This window comes from Anabrus simplex, chromosome 1 (genome assembly GCF_040414725.1).
Source record: "Anabrus simplex isolate iqAnaSimp1 chromosome 1, ASM4041472v1, whole genome shotgun sequence".
Taxonomy (NCBI): domain Eukaryota; kingdom Metazoa; phylum Arthropoda; class Insecta; order Orthoptera; family Tettigoniidae; genus Anabrus; species Anabrus simplex.
In genome coordinates this window covers 1,790,854,706-1,790,872,161 of record NC_090265.1, presented here as the reverse complement: position 1 = coordinate 1,790,872,161, position 17,456 = coordinate 1,790,854,706, and positions in this window count along the sequence as shown.

The following is a 17,456-nucleotide window of genomic DNA, read 5'->3' as shown; positions in this document are numbered from 1 at the left end:
TTAGCCTTTATCTCCTCATTCCGAGTACCCTCCTGCCATTGTTCCCACCTGTTTGTCCCAGCAATCATTCTTGCTACTTTCATGTCTGTTACTTCTAACTTATGAATAAGATATCCTGAGTCAACCCAACTTTCACTCCCGTAAAGCAAAGTCGGTCTGAAAACAGACCGATGTAAAGATAGTTTCATCTGGGAGCTGACTTCCTTCTTACAGAATACTGCTGATGCAACTGCGAGCTCACTGCATTAGCTTTACTACACCTTCATTCAATCTCACTTACTATATTACCATCCTGGGAGAACACATAACCTAAATACTTGAAATTATCGACCTGTTGTAGCTTTGTATCACCAATCTGACATTCAATTCTGTTAGATTTCTTACCTACTGACATCAATTTAGTCTTCGAGAGGCTAATTTTCATACCATACTCATTGCACCTATTTTCAAGTTCCAAGATATTAGACTGCAGGCTTTCGGCACAGTCTGCCATTAAGACCAAGTCGTCGGCATAGGCCAAACTGCTTACTACATTTCCACCTAACTGAATCCCTCCCTGCCATTTCATACCTTTCAGCAGATGATCCATGTAAACTACGAACAGCAAAGGTGAAAGATTACAGCCTTGTCCAACCCCTGTAAGTACCCTGAACCAAGAACTCATTCTACCATCAATTCTCACTGAAGCCCAATTGTCAACATAAATGCCTTTGATTGATTTTAATAATCTACCTTTAATTCCATAGTCCCCCAGTATAGTGAACATCTTTTCCCTCAGTACCCTGTCATATGCTTTCTCTAGATCTACGAAACATAAACACAACTGCCTATTCCTCTCGTAGCATTTTTCAATTACCTGCCGCATGCTGAAAATCTGATCCTGACAGCCTCTCTGTGATCTGAAACCACACTGGTTTTCATCCAACTTCCTCTCAACAACTGATCTCACCCTCCCTTCCAAGATGCCAGTGAATACTTTGCCTGGTATACTAATCAATGGGATACCTCGATAGTTGTTGCAGTCCTTCCTGTTCCCTTGCTTATAGATAGGTGTGATTACTGCTTTTGTCCAATCTGAAGGTACCTTACCAACACTCCACGCTAATTTTACTACTCTCTGAAGCCATTTCATCCCTGCCTTCCCACTATACTTCACCATTTCAGGTCTAATTTCATCTATTCCTGCTGCCTTATGGCAATGGAGTTTATTTACTATCCTTTCCACTTCCTCAAGCATAATTTCACCAACATAATTTTCCTTCTCCCCATGAGCTTGGCTGTTCACAACACCACCATGATGGTTTCCTTTTACATTGAGAAGATGTTCAAAATATTCCCTCCACCTCTCCAGTGATTCCCTGGGATCTGTTATGAGTTCACCTGAATTACTCAAAACACTGTTAATTTCCTTTTTCCCTCCCTTCCTAAGATTCTTTATCACTGTCCAGAAAGGTTTCCCTGCTGCTTGACCTAGCCTTTCCAGGTTATTACCAAAATCTTCCCATGACTTCTTTTTGGATTCAACAACTATTTGTTTCGCTCTGTTTCTTTCATCTACGTACAAACCCCTGTCTGCCTTGGTCCTTGTTTGGAGCCATTTCTAATAAGCCTTCTTTTTATGTTTACAGGCTGCTCTCACTTCATCATTCCACCAAGATGTTCGCCTTTTCCCATCTTTACACACAGTTGATCCTGGGCATTCCCTTGCTGTTTCTACTACAGCATCCCTGTATGCCACCCATTCACTTTCTATATCCTGAACCTGCTTACTGTCTACTGTTCGAAACTTCTCACTAATCATATCCATGTACTTCTGTGTAATTTCCTCATCCTGGAGATTTTCTACCCTTATTCGTTTGCAGACAGATTTCACTTTCTCTACCCTAGGCCTAGAGATACTTAGTTCAGTACAGATCAGATAGTGGTCTGTATCATCGAAAAATCTGCGAAAAACTCGTACATTCCTAACAGATTTCCTGAATTCAAAATCTGTTAAGATATAGTCTATTATGGATCTGGTACCCCTAGCCTCCCATGTGTAGCGGTGAATAACCTTATGCTTGAAGAATGTATTCATAACAGCTAAACCCATACTAGCACAGAAGTCCAGCAAACGCTTCCCATTCCCATGAGCTTCCATATCTTCCCCACATTTACCAATCACCCTTCCGTATCCTTCAGTTCTATTCCCAACTCTCACATTGAAATTGCCCATTAGCACTATTCTATCCTTGCTGTTGACCCTAACCACGATGTCACTCAATGCTTCATAAAACTTGTCAACTTCATTCTCATCTGCACCCTCACATGGTGAATACACGGACACAATTCTTGTCCTAATTTCTCCAACTGACAAATCTACCCACATCATTCGCTCATTTACGTGCCTAACAGAAACTATGTTGCGTGCAATGGTATTCCTGATAAAGAGCCCTACCCCAGACTCTGCCCTTCCCTTTCTAACGCCCGTCAAGTACACTTTATAATCTCCTATCTCTTCCTCATTATCTCCCCTTACCCGAATATCACTTACTCCTAGCACATCCATTTGCATCCTCTTTGCTGACTCAGCCAGTTCTACCTTCTTTCTTCCATAAGCCCCATTAATATTGATAGCTCCCCATCGAATTCCATTTCGTTCTCCAAGTTGTTTCCAAGGAGTCCCTCGCCTGTCAAATGGGAGTGGGACTCCATTACTCCCATAGGTCCGAGGCTTGCGTAAAGTGTTCTGAGCTCGGTAAATTCATGAAGCAGGATGCTATCTTACTTGCACATAGTCCAAGTGAGGATCTCTTCTCTAACGGGTTATGGACCACTGGTGAATTGTATAGTCCTAGCCGCCTGAGCACAAGGAGGGCCACGACTCAGAATATGCCCGAGATGCCCACTCCCATTCCATAGCAACTGGTATCCCGACTCTCAGGACCACTTACTAGGCCACTCAGCCATTGTCCATGGTTCACGAACTAGGTGTGACTACAGTAACCCACAAACATGAACCAACATTCCTTCTTTAAAAAAAAAGCGTGAGTGGTTTGTATTTTAAATTAGTAATCTGCTTTACAGGTTAACAATTGAAGGTGCTGTAAGCCCTGAAAAGATAAACATGAAGGCTGGGATGTCACAAAAAAAGTACTATCTCCAGTCAGAAATAAGCCACTAGAGGATGGACTACTCATTTTATGAAATGCCACGGACTGAGTATATGAAGAACAACTTGTTCCCAGAAGCTCCCGAAAGACCATTTGGACAAAGTTGTAGAATTTGATTGATATTGTATGCCAGCAGCAAGAACATGGATTTCTGTTTTCACAAACCAGAAACACAGATCAAAGAGTGGTATTTTTCAAGATGGCACAGCACACTATGGTAAATGAAATGGGTGCATCAAATGGTAGTTAGGATGACGGGAGGGAAGGAACGCCTACGCACAGTGTCAGGGGCGGCTTTTCCCGTGAATAAAGTTACTGCTCCACGGCACTTGTTATAACTCGTCTTGATGTGTCTGTCGCAGTCATATTGTTTTCTCTGGCCTTATCAATGAATACTGGTACATAATAATTGATTCATTCGTAACATAGTTTATAACAGATCTTTCCATACAATATTCACTGTCTATCGACCATTCGGCCTATGCGGATCTTAACATTTTCAAACAATCTTCCTGAGACAGTGCATCATAGAATTGCCCGTGTCTGAATACTGGTTGGGGTAAGTGGACCACTAACTGTGCTTTATTAATGGTCATACACAAGGCTGGTCGATTTGATACCTTCCCGTCTGTGCGTACGTTGACTGTTTTCTCCTGGCAGCATGTAAATTATTAGGAATGTTCTGCCATCAGTTGAGTATATTTAGAAGCTGGGGAAGGTCAGAGAATCAAAAAGTATGTAGTAGAGAATAGTATTTTTCCACAATCAGAGGAAGTGCACACTCTCTGGCTTGACAGGTAGCAATCAAACATGGCTACACGTAGTCACATTACTAAGGATGAAAATCACATATATCAGAATGTTAATGAAAGTGTTAGTCGCTTAGCAACCTGCTAAGTACAGAATGTATTGAGGGTTAGGGTAAGCCATCACCTGCAATTACTGGAGTGATCATTTAATGATTTGATTTTATGATTACTCAAAGTTGGCTGAACTTAGAGGCCTATCAGTGTCTCATAATTCACCGGCAGGAAATTCCAGAGAGAATAAAACAGAAATGAAGCAAATGAGTCCAGTAGAACAGATGGAAGGATATTTTCCAAAGCTGCTTTTAGTAAACTCTTTTAATATATAGATATTTCAGCATATATTCCTTGGGGAGCCTCCGTGACTGAGGCGGCAGCGTGCCGGCCTCTCACCGCTGGGTCCCGTGGTTCAAATCGCGGGCCATCCATGTGAAATTTGTGCTGGACAAAGCAGAGGTGGAGTAGGTTTTTCTCCGGGTACTCCGGTTTTCCCTGTCATCTTTCATTCCAGCAACACTCTCCTAGAGGAGTGCGACAGGCTTCGGCAGCTGGCACAATTCCTATCCTCGCTGCTAGATGGGGGATTCATTAATTCCATTCCTGACCCGGTCAAATGACTGGAAACAGGCTGTGGATATTCATATTCAGCATATATTCCAATCTTCTATTTGCTATTTCATCACTGTTCTTTCTGTACATGATCACAATGCTTCTCAAGTCAGTGCTAGACCGATGTCTGTCTTTTCAAGTAGAAAGAAGTAGAGGTATTTATTTTCTTTCTCCTTCACTCTATGCTCAGACTCCCATAGATAGCCTACGCGAAAGGACATCAGGTCTCCAAGAGCGTCTCTCGCTTATATTTACTTTTAACAGTTTGTTGCTATGGCAATCATGACATCATATTCCGCCAGGTATGTTGTCTTTGAAAGAACATGGAACTGAGGTGAAGAGACAATATTTAGAGGTCACCTGCCGTTCTCCTTCCAGAACACCTGGTAGAAATCTTTAGGCGAAGGCCACCTCCTCCATCCACAACATTCCTTCTTTATTCTTGCTTCAAATGCTGTCCAATTCCATTGGACATTTTGTGTTGAGTGGCTATTCTGTTACACTACAGTACTTGATGTTGGTTATAATTATAATATGCCACGCATAATTGAGGACCATTTTTCAAAACTGAACAAGGAAACACATTTTATTGATTACCTTCCAAAAGAAAAATTATATATTGAAATCAAAATTTACTTATAATATAGCATTAAGACAAAAGTGATTACTATAATGCACTTTTCAAAATAATTATTAACAACATTAGAAAACCAGGGTTGAAAATTGTGTGTTTTCTGCAAAACTCAATATCTACAGGAACAAAAGTTTACAAAACAATTTTCAAAGTTCATATTTCACATCTTATGTAGAACTACACATTGAAAATTAGTAGATTAGCTCGTTTGGATACTCATCATCATTATTATCTCACTTCACTCTAAGCAACCTTTCAACACTGCAAAATAGAACAGTTTTGCCTCCTCAAAATATTTCATAAGTTTCTTAACATCCTCACTTTTCTTTACATTGATGTGATTTGATAATTTGATAGGCAGCGTCTTGTCCGTACTTCTGAAGTTGGTTGTACTACTTTTCAACACCTCAACATAAATAGAACCACCAAAATAATTTGTTTGAACTTTGCACTGAACTTGATTATTTTTTGTCACACACGTTAAAACCCACACTTCTGTCATCTTGAAGGATAACTTGTGTTTCTAAATCTGTCTACTTTCTGATTTCAAGTCATACACTTCCCAGCTCTTCCCAAGAACAAGATTATGCCCGTGCTGATTCAGTATTTTGTGATATTTAGACAGGACTAATATTGTTTCCACTTTTCTCAATATTACCAAAAACTTACATGGTTGCCAAAAGTAAATATCAATAAAATCCAAAATAGTATGTAGATGTTCAGTTTAGCTAAATTCTGATGAGTGCAATTGATTTGTCCCTTATTAAACGACACAACCTTATGTAAATCATTTTCAGAAATTTTGTAGTTGTTTATTTTTGCAACAATGGTCTTCAATTAATACATGTTATGCAATTAAAATTTTAAATTTCGTGTGGCTATTTCTAGCCAAGTGCAGCCCTTGTAAGGCAGACCCTCCGATGAGGGTGGGCGGCATCTGCCATGTGTAGGTAACTGCGTGTTATTGTGGTGGAGGATAGCGTTCTGTGTGGTGTGTGAGTTGCAGGGATGTTGGGGACAGCACAAACACCCAGCCTCCGGGTCATTGGAATTAACCAATGAAGGTTAAAATCCCCGACCCAGCCAGGAATCGAACCCGAGACCCTCTGAACCGAAGGCCAGTATGCTGACCATTCAGCCAACGAGTCGGACATGTTATGCAATAAGATATTATGAATTCAGTTAACAATGAAGTGTGTTTTTCTAGAGATTGTCATTTTCTAAATGAAAAGATCACAAATGTGTCTTCTGCTCCCAAGGACACGACTGATTTAGTGTATGAACAATACACGAGTTCTGCATGCTGGAAAATCCTGCAGCGCACGTGGCCTCTACACCCGCCATTTCAACCTCCAATGGGGTGGGGCCAGCATGCGTAAGCCTTGTGATGTCGCCGGGCCAGAGCCTCATGAGAGAGGGTGCAGAAACGACTAGGCAGCGGACCGAGAGCTTTCCATATGTGGAGATTTCTATGGAGTTTGAGTGACCGACGTATCTCAAACGTTGGCCCAGGTGTATATAAGGCAGGAGCAATGTACGGAGTTGAGTGTGTGGACTCGTGAGAAGTGACCTGCGAGTGAGTTCAGTCAGTTGGAGCTCAGCCGGCGAAGGAGAACGGAGGGTGCTACAGTCACGAGGTCAGCGTGAACTTCGTCAATCAGTCGGAGAGAGCCATCGTGACAGTTGAGTTGCCAGTTAGTGGTCTAGTGTGAGTGACAGCCTGAGTTGAGTGGAGCAGTCTGTAAGCCTGTCATCGTGAGCTGTCTCTTGGGCCAGCTGTTGAAAGAGACATCAGGCGTGGGGCTGTGAACGGAGTTTTATCGAATGTAGACAGCGAACATCATCCGGAACAGTGACTGAAGTCTTTGTGAATAAACGGTAAGGACAAGAGAGAGCGCGAACTGTGTTAATGTGTGTCGTGTACTATTATGGTAAGTTGTGATCTCAGCATGCCTGTGAGTGTTGTTGTGTAGATTTAGTAATTAGTTTTAAAAAGTTAGAAGTTTTGCCACAGTGGGTGCTTCTATTCCATGCTCCCACATTTGCTCTCAGGTTTGAAGTGGTGAATCCATATTCCATCTCCAGTGATGATGCATTTCAGAAACGTTTCACCTTCGTTAGCATGAGGGTCCAGTAGGTGCTGACCGATTCACACACGATTGAGCTTCTACTCTTCATTGAGTTGTTATGGAACCCATCTCTAACAGACTTTGTGAAAGTTAAGCCTGTTATGCACAATTTCATATGCAGAACCATGGCTAATATGCATATGGTTTGCCATGTCATCAACAGTCATTCACCTGATATTCAGGATCATGTTCACTTGTTCAGTATTGGCATCAGTTATGGCTGCAGATGGACACCTGGATCTTTGCTCATCCTTCACGCTCGTGTGACCACTTTTGAACTCTTCAAACCACTGGTAAACACTGTGCTGTGGTAAAACATTGTCCCCGTCTTGTCTGAAAGTCTTCTATGAATTTCCGCTCCTGGTACACCCTCAGGCCACAAAAAACGGATTACGGAATGCTGTTCTTCCTTGGTACAAACAGAGAGTGGTGCAGAGATCTTTATGTCACAACAGTGCAAGCTTTACTGATCTGATAATGCTGAAACCTACCACAGACGTAGAGAACAGTGCCATCTAGCAGCTGGTGATCACACAACGACATAGAGCCAACATAAAGACATTTAGAGCAAAATTGCAGATACTTATTGACTTGCCCTCGTATATGGCTCCCTCATGTAGAATTAAGGGAAGTTTGTTGTAGCTAATAGTAACCCTACTACGCTGGGACGATCTTGCATCTGGGATTTGTCATGGTCTGACTTAACAGTACACCCAATGAAAGTTTTGGGTCTATATTCCTTATGGCTGCTATGATACCTAGGCCTTTCCCCACCAACGGTAAACCGGAAGCAAAAGGGCACGAAAATGAAAGAGTCCCTAAGCCTCGGAAACCTAACACCATCAAGATTGGAGAAGAACAAGAACTGGTCAGAGGAAGTGAGTAGTCTGGCACAAGTGTCAGACTCAGATAGGGGCCCAGTGGGCACCAAGCCACGGTCTCAAGATAAGAGCCAATTGGCTTCTCACAAAGGAAGCTGCTGTAGATTGAACGAGTGCATGTGTTTTGTTGAGTATGTTGAGTAATCAGCCTGAAGGCGGCTCTACCATCAGCTGTCATAGATCACCAATGCTTTACTTTACAACAAGAAAATTTATTAACTTTATTAACAATCTTCCTATTCAATACACTACCATTTATTAAGATGGAGTTACTTCACCCAAACATGTTTCAACTCATTTTTGAGCCATCTTCAGTCTGTTAGTGATAGCATTACCAAGACATATTGTTAAAAAATCAATCAATCAATAAATCAATGAATCAGTCACTACTGATCTGCATTTAGGGCAGTCGTCCAGGTGCCAGATTCCCTCTTTATTTTCCTAGCCTTTTCTTAAATGATTGCAAACAATTTGGAAATGTATTGAACAACTGTCTTGGTAAATTACTCCAACCCCTAACTCCCCCTGCTATAAATAAATATTTGTCCCAATTTGTTCTCTTGAATTCCAACTTTATCTTCATATTGTGATCTTTCCTAAAATGTATTTTATAAATGTTATTTTAAGTGCATATGTTGGTCTCAAGCAAGGAAGTGCACTGTCACCATTATTGTTTACTGATGGATGAAATCATAAAACATGTAGAACAGAGTATCAGTAGTGATGAAGTGAATGCTTTGGTGTTTGCAGATGATGTGGTGATTTGGGGAAAGGGAGAAAAGGAAGTAGAAAGAAAACTGGACATTTGGAATGAAAATCTGAAGGAGTTTGGATTGGTAATTAGTAAAAAGAAAACTGTAGTCATACACTGTGGAAGAAAAAGAGAAGCCAGGTGACCATAAACGGAGAACAGTTAGAGTTTACATATCTGGGTAGCATTATTAATGGAAGTAATGAAATCAACCCTGAAATTAATAACAGAGCTTTTATGGGATGACAAAGTACCCAAGAGAATGAAATTAACATTATATAAACAGTATTTCATACCAGTTGTAACATATGGACTAGAAATGCTGGTAACTAATAAGAGACAAGATAGTAAGATCCAAGCAGGAGAAATGAAATTTTTAAGAACATCAGTTAAAAAGACAAGAGATAGAATCCAAAATATTAAAATCAGAGAAGAGCTAAATATAGAACCGTTAGTACAGAACATACAGAAAGCAAGACTGAGATGGTTCAGACATGTAAAAAGAATGGGAAAGGAACGGGTAGCAGGAAGGGAATTGGAAAGAGACCAGTTGGAAGACCAAGAAGAAGGTGGATGGATCAGATTTGGAAGGACATTAGAGAAGCTGGATTGGATGTGATGGAACTAATGAAGCAGGAAAAGTGGAAGGACAGAAAGGAGTGGAGGAGGCTTGTTAACCACACCCAGGCAACTCGAGTGGGACATTCATGATGATGATGGTGGTGGTGGTGTTGTCAAGGTTGATGTAGCTGTTATAACAATATTTAATATTAAACACAATGTGCACATACAGTACGATTTTTAAAATAGAGAATTTCACTATCAATACAAGGTTTCATCTTTTGCGTAGTGAGAGAGAGAAAGTGTTCTTTGTGTGAGGTCGAACAGGTGATATAGTGAACAATGAGAGCCGCAGATTTCACAAACAAATTCGCTGGATACCTGGTGAAAACCTTTCTTATTACAAATACGGCAATGAAAGCCGTGAATTGCTCCTCTCGTATAGAGGTGACATAGCTCAAAATTGGCTGATTTCCATTCATCATTGTTCATGGCATGAGTATTAAAGAGTTCTGGGTCTATTTCTGCAGTTTTCTTGAGTCGTTTGTCCAGCAATCTTTTGGTAGCTGGGGTTGGTGTCAGAGTATAAGTTGTCATCAGATATTCTATGAAGGAAGGTGTTCCTGCTCGCCGGTATACAAGTCCATTTAGTGAGAACTTTGAGATGCAGAGTGCTCTGGCTTTAGTTCTGTCCAAAGTTTTCAGATTTCGGCATGAAAGGTACGGCCATGTTATCTCAATTGCATACGATCTTTGAGCTTGAATAATGACATTGGTGTTCTTAGTGAAAGGGATTTGAGATTGCGAATATCCATAGCAGCCTTTATCACAGCCACTGTGTAACGTTCCAGACGTCACAGTGTAATTATGTTAATTTTATTATGTGTAATTAATTCAGGAATTTAACGTCATGATATTTATCTTGGTATGTAATTTTATTATAATTCATGTTTAATCATTTGCTCACTATCATTTCATTACTTTGTAACTACGACTTGTAAACGAGGGCTGAATATCCTAATATTAACTTAGAACTTGCGACATTCGTTTAAATTTAACTTGCAGTAGATTTTCCTCTATCTTGCCACATCACCGAGGAAGAAGGAAGGACAAATTTAGACATCAAATTCTGGGAAAAGCGAGCACGTGTTCAAGCGTTGTAACGACAGCTAATGTATTTCGACCAGAATAATTCAAACTGATCACCACCTATATTTTCAAAGGAGCGTCATGTTGCCATGGATACTGAGTGAAAGGGCTAATAGAAGAACAGTTGATATCTTGGTTGGGACCCATCAACTCTAATATCTGGAGTGGGGAGAGACGTGTCAACTGATTGGACCACGTGTAGCGACCTGTAATTAGAGCCAGAAAAGGTTATAAAAGGGCGTGTTGGAGCTCTTGGCATCATTATTCTTCGGGATTCTTCTTGATTCTTCTATCTTGTATTTTGCTTTAGGTCTGATAACTTGTCTTATGGTTGTTGTACCATAGTGGACTAGTGTGATAGTTTATCACTTCTACATTCATTACTTCGTTACCACGACGTGGTACTTAGGAATTTCTGAATGATGGGTGTATAGCCACTCTCATCAGGAAGTACGAACAGCTCTGTATTAGACCAGTTTATACCAGTCTAAGACAATAGGTAGTATTAAACTAGATAGAAATGAAACTTCAGTGCACATTTTCAGTAAAGTTGGAAGGATTATTAATTGAGTATCCTCTCCACATAACCCAAGGAGGTTTTTCTAACTATGACTTAGGGCTCATCTCCAATATATGGGATAGAGCATAACAGGGAGTGATAGTTTCAAAGCCATCATCCAATTAGTGGTTGTTGCAATTTGCAAGGCAGGAATGGTACTTAGCTGCAGATGAAGAGATCTCAAAGACGACCGGTGATGTTCCAGCTACAAGGATGGAAGCTTTCCAAGGACCAGCAGAACAAGACTACATGGTGAGCAAGCGAGTTAAAAATATTGCAAGTTTTCGTGAAGTAGAGTCATTCAACTTTTTGTTAAATTCATTTCCTATTTTAAATTCAGTTCTCGTTAAACCGTCGTCATTTATATTCAATATAATAAATAGTATTTTCCTAGTTTACTTTAATCAATCTGCCTTAATTAGCCTTTTGATGTCTAATTCTCCTGCTTAATGATTAGTGCACTATCACCCTACCCCTGTGATAAGAGTCCGTCCAAGCTTGATTATAAATTTTTATCTTTAAGTCATCAACTTAAAGATTGGCGCCCTTAGCTTGCATGGTTGCATTTCTCGTTCGATGATTGTTCTCCCAAGAGGGGAAGTCACAGCTGTTCTATCTTCAGTGTGCCTTATGAAAGTGAATCCAGTTTGGTTTTCGCAGGTAAATATAGCCGTTGATGACAGTTTCCCTCCTTTTCAGAACTTCATGAATTTCATCTTATTCTGGTTTATATGCAGACCATTCCACTAGTCTATTAAGAGCTTCCTGTAATGAGCTCTTGCTGTTGCTCAATATAACCATATCATCTGCACATCTCGAGTTACTATTTTTTGTACTACGTCATTTTTCTCTTCACAATTGTTTTTTATGTCAACTGTTCTAAAGAATCTAAAAGATCCTAGTTACATACTTCAATTATACTAAATTATATTATATACATTTTCACAACCAAAATAATTACAGGCTGGATCATTAAGCTATTCACCGAGTTTCGTTGGCATTTGAAAGCACAGTGCCGGACATTGAGTATGTTGTGCTGATCTGCAGGAGCTAGCATTTTGCTTCAATCAAGCGACTCGTCTTCAACTACACAATTTTGGGACTTCATATTTATTAAATTGTGTAGTGACTTCGCGCCTGATAGTGTATGCAGACTGGCTCACTTAACTGTTCACCTCTTCTTGTAAACATTTTGAGACAGTGCTGAACTTTGTGTGTGTTGTGCTACTCTTCAGAAGATTGTGCCTTACTTCTTCTAGATTTTAGGATTTAAAATTGTGCAGTGCTAATCCCCATTATCTTATATTGCTTCTTCAACTGTTTTTGTGAAAGGCTCATCCTTTAATTTCTTGTTTTCCTATGCATTGTTTTTCTATTTTTATTCGGCTGATGATAACCCAGACTGGGGTCGAAACCGATACCGCTTCTGCTTATAATTAAATAAGAATGTAACACTACATTTCTTATTTACTTGTATTGAAGAGATTGATCTACGTTATTTGTTATTTCAATTTAATTGTTCTACCAACCAGTCAAAGATCCTGTCCCTAATTATATTGGATAGCATCTTAAAGGCTGCACATTCTAGTGCAATCCCTCCGTACGAGTCAGGAGAGCAATGGGGTACTTTACCTTTATATAAGACCTTTACCATTGATCTTCTCCAGGTGTTAGGGATAATTTGGCGTTCTGTACTTTTGTTATATAGTGCAGTCCATATGCTGACGGTGTACGGGAGGGCCTTCTTGATTAATTCATTTGTGATATTATCTAGACCAGCAGTTTCATGGGATTTACTTTTCTGTACAACTGACCATACTTCTGCTTCTGTTATGTCTGAGAAAGTCAAGGTTTCAGGTCGATTCCTTGTTCGGTCATGTTAGATGAGTTTTGTTTTTCTTAGCAGTTCAGAATAACTAGCCTCCCATGTTTTCATAGGGATGTCAGCTGTCATTGTGGTGTTCTTGCTGTTAAGTATTCTATAAGGTTTATTTTTTGCTTCTTCAATTAGTCACTGTTCCATCCTTTGTGCAAATTCATTTTTCTTGATGTAGCTGTTAAAACATATTATAATAATATTGTGAGGTTAGTGGGCCTCTTGTCTAAAATTTCTAAAATAACATCTTGGACTGTTTATCTTCAACATGTCAATGTTATGTGACTGTGGGCTGCATGTCCTGTTTGGCATAGGCCATAAAAGAACATCAATGTTGTTGTGATTATTTAACTCAAAGGAGTGAAACTGTCAACTCGTTAGTCTTATTGAATTTTGTATAATCTGTAATGGAAAAGAAAGAAAAAATAAATGTATATATTGGATAATATTCAACATCTATAGCTGGATAAATATAAACCTATGACTTACTCGTTTTCCTGTTGCCTCCTCCAATGGCCTGACTGTGTTTGTCTGGAAGTCTTGCTCCCACTGGACGTGTTCCCAACTAACGAAGTGACACTGGTGTGATTAGTGGGGAGAGCGGTGTTGAGGGGTGGCATCACTGAAGAGGCATCTTAGGGAAACAAGGGGTGAGGTGCTTTCCTCACTGAGCCAGAAGTTGCTATTACATATCACTGAAATGCACACACCAACCGACCCTATGAGTGACGTTTTCACTCCATTCACAACTGGCTGCTTAAGGAATGGCATTACTAGCATTGTTCATACCTCAGTCACTTTCATATTGTCCAAGCTAGCGACGAGACTGACAGATCAATGAAAGTCACAAATTTGATGTAATTAGTGCACTGTAAAGGCACCTAATGCATGAAAAGTTATGTCCTGTTGTGCAAATTTCATGTACATCAGGAGGTCTTTTTGCTATTTATTTGCGTTTTTTATATTAATTCCTTACAATTCTTGTCGTAGCTCAATGAAGTAATTTTGTTTCTTTCATTCCATTGCCACTACTAAAAATAGTCTATTCTTTCTGTACAACCTCTTTTTTCCCTTGGAATCAACAAGGGATCCCACCTCTACTGCCTCAAAGGTGGTGTTCTGGAGCTTGAGACTTTGGGTTGGGTGCATACTACTGGAGGAAAGGACGATTACCTCAAAAAGGGAGAAAGATTTGAACCAATAAACAAGGAAGAGGGAAGGAAGTGGCCATAGCTTTAGTTAGGCTTTTGCCTGGAGGAGAAGTGGAAAGCCAGCAAAAACCATTTCGAGGAGAATTGAGGTGAGAATCGAGCCCCCCACTCCACTCATTTGACCTCCCGAGGCTGAGAGGACCCCGTTCCAGCCCTTGTACCACTTTTCAAATTTCGTGGCAGAGCTGGGAATCGAACCCAGGCCTCCGGGGATGGCAGCTAATCACACTAATCACTACATCACAGAGGCAGACTAACAAGACCAAGCACAAATTATCCCCACTTTTACATCCTGGGGTATACAAAATTCCCTGTACTTGTGGCAAGGTATACATTGCCCAAACATGCCAGTCCATTGGTACTTGTATCAAGGAACATGAACGTAATATTCATCTCAACCAGCCAAACAAATCAGCAATAGCTGAGCACGCTCTATCGTCGGGTCATGATGTTGTGTACCAAGATGCTCGAGCTCTTACCCACACTAGACACTACAGGTCCAGGATTATATACAGGAAGCTGTTGAAATACGTAGAAATCCTAACAATTTCAACAGGGACACTGGCTATCAACTAATATGTGGTTGTTAGCCATTAAAGATTTACGTAGGTAGTTCCCTTCCCTATCCCTTCACTATTGTTATTTCGTTTCGGTGTTTTCCAAATTTGTACGTTTCTCATTGCCAGATGTTTCATTCCAGCTTGTATCGCTGTCATATTTTCATATGTGTGTACTCCTGTTGTTATGTGACTCCCTCCCAGACTGATTCCGATCGTTCCGTCAGCTTTCGCTTCGAACGCCAGCACTGTACCGCGTCCGGTGAGCCATCTGGTGACGAATGTACGAACCACTTCCACTTCTGTTATAACGTCTAAATTCAAGCCTCTTTCCTTGAGAAGCCTTTCTCGTGAACAGTCGAGATTTCCTTCTCATGACGCAAAGCAAATTTCTCTGCGAAACGTAAAGAATTTCACCTTATTTTCTTGACACGGCATGAGCCCAGAAGCCTACATTATTATATATTTTTTTTTTTTTTTTTTTTGCTACTTGCTTTACGTCGCACCGACACAGATATGTCTTATGGCGACGATGGGATAGGAAAGGCCTAGGAAGTGGAAGGAAGCGGCCGTGGCCTTAATTAAGGTACAGCCCCAGCATTTGCCTGGTGTGAAAATGGGAAACCACGGAAAACCATCTTCAGGGCTGCCGACAGTGGGGCTCGAACCCACGATCTCCCGATTACTGGATACTGGCCGCACTTAAGCGACTGCAGCTATCGAGCTCGGTGCCTACATTATGTCTATAAGTACGGGCCGTGAAAGCATCAATGGTAAGAACTTAAGTCTTATTAAATTATAGTTTTTATGGGTCAATTAAACTTATATATAATCACCACCCTTCCAGTGTTTTATTTCGGAAAGTTATGGTATTTTTAGTTTCTCAGTGCTCTCTCCAGAAACTAAGCTATTTCATCAATTTCTAAACAGAATAGTGAAAAACGGAACGATCAGCATACTGTTCAAAGGGCGTGCCGTACGCGGAAAAAATTATGAAAAGACGGTATTTGCGTACATATGGCAAACTTACGCAGGGGCTTCCCAAACGGGATTTCAATAGTATTCTGTATAACTGTAATAATTATTTAGAAGTTTGAGATAAGTAATTGTATTACCGAGTGATTTGGCCGTACGGTTAGGGGTGCACAGCTGTAAGCTTGAAATTCGGGAGATAGTGGGTTCGAACCCTACTGTTGGCAGCCCTGAAGACGGTTTTCCTTGGTTTCCTATTTTCACACCACGTTAATGTTGTGGGGATGTACCTTAATTAAGGCCACAGTCGCTTCCTTCCCACTGTTAGCCCTTTCCTATCCCTTCGTCGCCATAAGAACTATCGGTGTCGGTGCGACGTAAAAGCACTAGTAAAACACACACAAAAAACAAGTAACTGTTCCACGATTTTTCCCGAGTAGGCCTACTTATGGAAAAACCTTGAGAAATTCATATTCAGCCTAGTAACAGTCAGCGGTGATATTCCAGCTGCCCAACACGCTCGAGCGTGTAATTTAGATATTATGCATCTAAATGCTATAACTGATCATAAATTAAGTCAGGTATTTTAAAATATTCGTTAATTTACAACAAAGAAGGAGAAAAACATGTGACGCAGGTAGGTAATGGTGAGTGCGCGTGTATCGGCAGTTTACAGGCTTGCGATGACATTCCAAGGTTTCAGAATCTTAATGAAGTGGCTCAATGTTGTTCATAGATCATGGTCAATGGCTTCTTGCCAGAACCAATGAGGTGATGGTGCTTTGCCGTTGCCAACTGCCAGCATCTCGCTTGGTAGGTTAAAGCTAAGTAAACACCTACTTACAAGGAGAGACCAGACCCTGGGTCCAACCGTACCTGTGGGACGACACTCAACAGTAACTCGTGCAGAAGCGTTTAGGTCAATACGCTTTCGTTTTCGCCAAAAAAAAAAAAGGACAAACGTCATGCCGCAGGCTCCGGTTCCGACCAAGTGGAGGTGATAGAACACTAAAAGGCGAACATATCTTACTCAAACATGTCAGGTCTGCAACCTAATGATTTCCGAAAAAAATGATGAATCCCCGATTCCAATGCAACGTATATATACTTGGAGAGTTACCATACAGTCACGCGGTATGGTGTTCGAGTCGTCACCGTAATTGTCTACGAACCTCGACGACGTGAGTTCGAGTCTCGCAGCAAGTTGTTGTACGTCGCACCGACACAGATAGGACTTATGGCGTCGATAGGACAAGAAAGGGCTAAGAGTGGGAAGGAAGCGGCGTGGCCTTAGTAAGGTACCTACAGCCCCAGCGTTTGCCTAGTGTGAACAAGAGAAACCACGGGAAATCACTTTCGAGGCTGCCGAAATGAGGTTCGAATCCACTATCTCCCAAATCCTGCATACTGGCCGCACTTAAGCGACTGCAGCTATCGAGCTCGGTAAATCAATTATTACTTGAGGGAACGTGAAAATTTAAAAAAAAGCGGATAAAAATATTAGGCAAACAAGAGTGAACTTAATTTTCTATCTCAAATGAATATAGCGGGTGACTCACCAGCACTTCTTTTTTTTTTTTTTTTTTTTTTGGAGGTAACTAACTCATAT